This window comes from Emys orbicularis, chromosome 4 (genome assembly GCF_028017835.1).
Source record: "Emys orbicularis isolate rEmyOrb1 chromosome 4, rEmyOrb1.hap1, whole genome shotgun sequence".
Taxonomy (NCBI): domain Eukaryota; kingdom Metazoa; phylum Chordata; order Testudines; family Emydidae; genus Emys; species Emys orbicularis.
In genome coordinates this window covers 122,410,832-122,417,500 of record NC_088686.1, presented here as the reverse complement: position 1 = coordinate 122,417,500, position 6,669 = coordinate 122,410,832, and positions in this window count along the sequence as shown.

Genomic DNA, 6,669 nt, shown 5'->3' with positions numbered 1-6,669 from the left:
CAGGCAGCTATCTCTACCTGTTGCCCATGCCACCATGGCCACACTCCTATTTTTAGCACACTAGCTTGAGCAGAGCTTGCACGTCTGTCTACCTGCACTGGGAAACATGTTCCCAGCTGCAGTGTAGACATGTCCCTGTGTCACAAGCTAATTACTCCCGTCCTCCCTTATTTTTCCTACACGTACACAGTCCAAAAGGGTCTTGGTGGTGAAATTCATCCTATTGCACTGCAGAAGGAGCACCATGAAGAAAACATAGAAGAGGAACAGAACGTTCCCAGCGTATCGATAAAATCAAGGTGAAATTATTTCAAGCTGAGTGAATAGACAGGAAACAGGGGCTGCTTGTAAATGTGAACATGTTTTCTGTTGCGACAGTTATAAGCCACAAGCTTCCTTCTGGGGATGAATTTTAAAAGTCGAATTCACCCCAAACCAGCTCTCTTCAGCGATGCACGGTAAGCACAGACTGAGTTATATTTCAATTGAACTAAATCATATTAGGTATAGCTTTATGAAGAAATTCTAAATCTCTTATTAGGAGAGAAGAGGAGGTCTGAGCTGTTTGTTTTCTCCTAGAAATAGAGTGGCTGTAAACTCATAATTGTGTCTTTATTTAATCTCCAGGTACATGTCTTGTATTTAAACCTTAAGGAAGAAAAGTGTTGTGAATATTGCTCTAGTTTGCAAACATCTTTGCAGATCTACGTATGGGAAAAATAAAACTGTAGTCCTAATGTAAACATGTGGAGGAAGTTGGGATTCAGAAAAACACTTAAAACAGCATTTCAGTCCCTTTGCTGTGCACTTTATTGTCTGAATTCCATCTTCAAAACTCAGTGCCTCTCCCTAAGCAATTGGAATTTTTTATAATTTCCCCCCCCTAAACTATTTAGCAATGTGTTCAGGGGAAACATTTTAAAAAGCTCCTTTTGGAAGTTTTGACCCAACGGCCTCACTTTTGTTTTACCTCTCTGGCTAAAGAATTGCAGATGCCACAAATTCCCAACTTTTTCACACACATTTACAGGAATCTCTCAGTCATGGGCCACTTTCAAATTTTTAAAAATGGAATTTTAAAGTTATTTCCCATTTTTGATCAAAACTGAAAATTTATGTTCCAACAAAAGCTGCAGCAGCCCTTCTGGGACACAAGGGTTTGTTCCAACTCAACCAAGGAACTCTGCTGCACCAGTGCTCATATTGGTGACTGTGAGCACATTCCTGGGGTGCCTCAGAAGCAGTAATGACGGGGCTTCCCTGGTTTTTGACAGGGCTACCTGCCAGTGACCAAACTTCTCTCATTCACACACTCCTCCAAAAATAACATTTTTTTTCAAGTTAGCCCCTGGGTCAGAACCGTTATTTGGAACCCAACTGCTTCGTGTTATCACTGCTGGGTTAAGTGCAAAGGACACAACCTCCACATTCCTCTAAAAGCTTTGAGTGTCAACTAAGAAAGCCCGGGCATCAGTTACCACTTTCTCCCCCGGAGTGTAAAGATTTACACAGCACTAAGATAATTTTCACCACCTCTGGGGTTTCCTTAGCTCTGCTCTCTTCCAGCTCTGCTCTCAGGACACTCAGCCAGTCCCTTTCCCCTGTTTTAAGCCCTAAGCAGGCACCATCCCCTCCCCATTTTCCCTGTGCCCCCTATCCCTTGTCTATTGTTCCACCTCCACTGACTGGTCCACTTTCCCCTGTAAACTATAAGCACTCTGTTTGTTTGTTTTCTCTCCTTTTTTGTGGAGGTGAGAGTCTGAGCAGCATGTCGGGGTTGCCAGAGGGGTCTGAATCTCTCCACAATGCACATGAGAGATGGAGAGAGAGAGCGTGAGTGGGGCAGACATGCCCAGAGGTGACAAGAAGCAATGGGCTTAAACTGCAGCAAGGGAGGTTTAGGTTGGACATTAGGAAAAAGTTCCTAACAGGGTAGTTAAGCACTGGAATAAATTGCCTAGGGAGGTTGTGGAATCTCCATCTCTGGAGATATTTAAGAGTAGGTTAGATAAATGTCTATCAGGGATGGTCTAGACAGATTTGGTCCTGCCATGAGGGCAGGGGACTGGACTCGATGACCTCTCGAGGTCCCTTCCAGTCCTAGAATCTATGAATCTATGAGACTTGGCATTGCCTTAAAATCACCTAAAATGCAGGCTCTTGCAGTTGGTATTTCAGATTTTTCTAGGAGCGGGCCCCTGAAAACCTCACCTCCAGTCATAGGTTTGTAGCCTCCCCACAGCTCCTTCCTCTTTGCTGCCTACAGTCCTGAGGTCATGAAACCACTTGAACAAAACCCATTTAACTGGTTACATGAAAATATTTTTTGTTTTTATAATTGCGTCTTTTTAGCTGCTCCTGCAACTTTATGATGCCAATAGCTGCATGATGCTGTGTATTGCTCTCTGTGCCCTACAGGGCTACGCATGCCATTAATTTTTCAACAAAGAAAAAATAAAATAAATGATGCACATCTTAGTTTAAATCCTCTAATTTGCCATTTGAGATCCTTCCTAATATCCCATGATGAGTGGAGGGAAGTCGCTAACTGACGTCCTTGTGCAGCGACTGGGCAGTATGCCGTCGTATGAGGCCTGTTATAAAAATCAAGGAAGCATTGAAGATCAGTTTTAATTGGAGATGTTTTAGTTTCTTTATTGAGGATATAGCCATTTGCTCAAAACTTTTCTGTTCTTCCTCCTAGATTTTTTGTGTGTGCATCTGTGTTTGAGCCCCGAGAAAACTGAGAGAAACAAATCAAACAAATCTAACTGGTAGCTTTCTAGCTAATGGTAAATTCATCACTCCCTGCATTTTGACTTGGAATGGGGTAAATTTAATCTGAAGTAGTTGTAGTTTATCCATTAAATTCCAAGCCAGCACTGGTTCTCAGGACATAGGGCCTGATACTCCAGAATCTGATGCACAGATTCCAGACTGTGCTAGGTTATTTTCTAATTTAGGTATCCTCACCCCAGGGTTTGGAAATACATTCAGATGCTAAATACTATTCTAGCACCTTTCATCCTAAAACTGCAACTGGCTTTACAAACAGTAACTTAGCTGCATAACACCCCTGTGATTTAGATGAGCACAATTGTCCCCATTTTACAGATAGGGAAACTGAAGCACAGGAAGACAAAACTAGCTATCCAGTGAATAACTTGTGAGGAAAAGCACTGAGGAGTTATAAGCCCCAGTGACCTGCTCTCACCACTAGGCTACACTTATTTCCTCTACATGGGAATTACAGTTGTTATTCCATATTAACTATTAATAATGGGACTTTACATTGTATTTTAGGTCCCCCCCCCCCGATACTGGTGATGGAAAACCAAAGCAGCATCAGTGACCTGCTTGTAAGTGCCTTTGACAACCTTCTTCAAGATGACTTCAAAAGATTTAGAGACAAACTATCACACTCTGACTTTAAGGGGAAGGGTACCATCCCCCGAGGTCAGCTGGAGAATGCCGACAACATAGACACTAAGAACCTCTTGATGAAATTCTATGGTGCAGAGACTGCAGTAGATGTAACTGTAGATGTTTTCATTCAGCTCAATCTCAGAGATGCTGCTGAAAAACTCAGAAAAGAAAGAGAGAAAGGTAAGAAACCTAAAGTTCTTAAAACCCGTGGGAGTCTCCCCCAGGGCAGCAGGAGCAGAAGGAGAAACTGGCTGATGGCAGGAGTGACAAATTCTGAATCCCAGCTGGAAATGAGGGGGGCTCAGATCAGAGATGCCCACACCAGATTCTCTGACCTGCTCCACTCCCTTTTTACCACTCAGCCAGCACAAGGGGAGCACAGGAAGCCTGTAACTCTCCATCTGAGGAAATCCCTAGTGTGGGGGTGTCCCCAATGGGTGTAGAGCCAACAAAACGGTGCAGAGAGTGTCCTAGACAGAGAGGTGGGGAGGAGGAGTAGCTAGAATGCATCCCCAGCTGGGGGACTCTTCCTTGGGGACCTTGGTAGCTGGTGCAAGTTAGAACAGCTCCCAGGCTGCTGTAACCTGTGCTGCAGCTGGGACATAGAATTGAGGATCTGTAACTGGAAACTGATCACAGCAGAGATTCTGGCCCAGTAGATTCTCACCAGACAGCTGACTGGCCCTGTGACAGTGGTCCCGGTAGGAGCCAGCTGAGATCATTCAATTAGGATGAACAGCAAACAGAATGGGGCGGACAAACCCCAAAAGCTGGCAGATATTCCAATATTCCAATTTACCAAGCTAGCCTGAAACAGCTTCTATATTACCTCACCAGTTACTCAGAAGTCCAAACAACACAGTTTCCTTAAAGTACCCAGCCTCAGCCCTCCATCCAGGTACCCACATCAAAATATGATGAAGATTTCTGAAAATCTTGTTCCATCATATAAAAGAAAAGGTTCTCCTGATCCCAAAGGACCAGCCACACCCCCAGGTCAAATTATAACTTAGATCTTATCCAAAATACATGCTTATCACCAATTCTTATTAACTAAACTAAAAAAAAATTAAAAAGAAAAGAGAAAGAGAGTGTTGGTTAAAAGATCAATATACATACAGACATGAGTTCAATTCTTGAAGTCCAGATACATAGCAGAGATGATGAGCTTGTAGTTGCAAAGAGTTCTTTTAGAAATAGTCCACACGTTATAGTCATAAACTCATAGACTTTAAGGTCAGAAGGGACCATTATGATCATCTAGTCTGACCTCCTGCACAACGCAGGCCACAGAATCTCACCCACCCACTCCTGTAACAAATCCCTAACCTATGTCTGAGCCATTGAAGTCCTCAAATCATGGTTTAAAGACCTCAAGGTGCAGAGAATCCTCCAGCAAGTGACCCGTGCCCCACGCTGCAGAGGAAGGCGAAAAACCTCCAGGGCCTCTGCCAATCTGCCCTGGAGGAAAATTCCTTCCCGACCCCAAATATGGCGATCAGCTAAACCCTGAGCATGTGGGCAAGACTCACCAGCCAGCACCCAGGAAAGAATTCTCTGTAGTAACTCAGATCCCACCCCATCTAACATCCCATCACAGACCATTGGGCATATTTACCTGCTAATAATCAAAGACCAATTAATTGCCAAAATTAGGCTATCCCATCATACCATCCCCTCCATAAACTTATCAAGCTTAGTCTTGAAGCCAGATATGTCTTTTGCCCCCAATACTCCCCTTGGAAGGCTGTTCCAGAACTTCACGCCTCTAATGGTTAGAAACCTTCATCTAATTTCAAGTCTAAACTTCCTAATGTCCAGTTTATATCCATTTGTTCTTGTGTCCACATTGGTACTAAGCTTGAATAATTCCTCTCCCTCCCTGATATTTATCCCTCTGATATATTTATAAAGAGCAATCATATCTCCCCTCAGCCTTCTTTTGGTTAGGCTAAACAAGCCAAGCTCTTTGAGTCTCCTTTCATAAGACAGGTTTTCCATTCCTCGGATCATCCTAGTAGCCCTTCTCTGTACCTGTTCCAGTTTGAATTCATCCTTCTTACACATGGGAGACCAGAACTGCACACAATATTCCAGATGTGGTCTCACCAGTGCCTTGTATAATGGTACTAACACCTCCTTATCTTTACTGGAAATACCTCGCCTGATGCATCCCAAGACCGCATTAGCCTTTTTAACGGCCATATCACATTGACGGCTCATAGTCATCCTGTGATCAACCAATACTCCAAGGTCCTTCTCCTCCTCTGTTACTTCCAACTGCTGTGGCCCCAATTTATAACCAAAATTCTTGTTATTAATCCCTAAATGCATGACCTTGCACTTTTCACTATTACATTTCATCCTATTACTATTACTCCAGTTTACAAGGTCATCCAGATCTTCCTGTATGATATCCCGGTCCTTCTCTGTATTAGCAATACCTCCCAGCTTTGTGTCATCCGCAAACTTTATTAGCACATTCCCACTTTTTGTGCCAAGGTCAGTAATAAAAAGATTAAATAAGATTGGTCCCAAAACTGATCCCTGAGGAACTCCACTAGTAACTTCCTTCCAGCCTGACAGTTCACCTTTCAGTATGACCCATTGTAGTCTCCCCTTTAACCAGTTCCTTATCCACCTTTCAATTTTCATATTGATCCCCATCTTTTCCAATTTAGCTAATAATTCCCCATGTGGAACCGTATCAAATGCCTTACTGAAATCGAGGTAAATTAGATCCACTGCATTTCCTTTGTCTAAAAAATCTGTTACCTTCTCAAAGAAGGAGATCAGGTTGGTTTGGCAAGATCTACCTTTTGTAAAACCATGTTGTATTTTGTCCCAATTACCATTGACCTCAATGTCCTTAACTGCTTTCTCCTTCAAAATTTTTTCCAAGACCTTGCATACTACAGATCTATAGTTACTCGGATCACTTTTTCCCCCTTTCTTAAAAATAGGAACTATGGTAGCAATTCTCCAGTCGTACGGTACAACCCCTGAGTTCACTGATTCATTAAAAATTCTTGCTAATGGGCTTGCAATTTCATGTGCCAGTTCCTTTAATATTCTTGGATGAAGATTATCTGGGCCCCCTGATTTAGTCCCATTAAGCTGGTCGAGTTTGGCTTCTACCTCGGATGCGGTAATATCTACTTCCATATCCTCATTCGTCATCCTACCATTATCCCTAAGCTCCTTATTAGCCTCATTAAAGACTGAGGCAAAGTATTTGTTTAG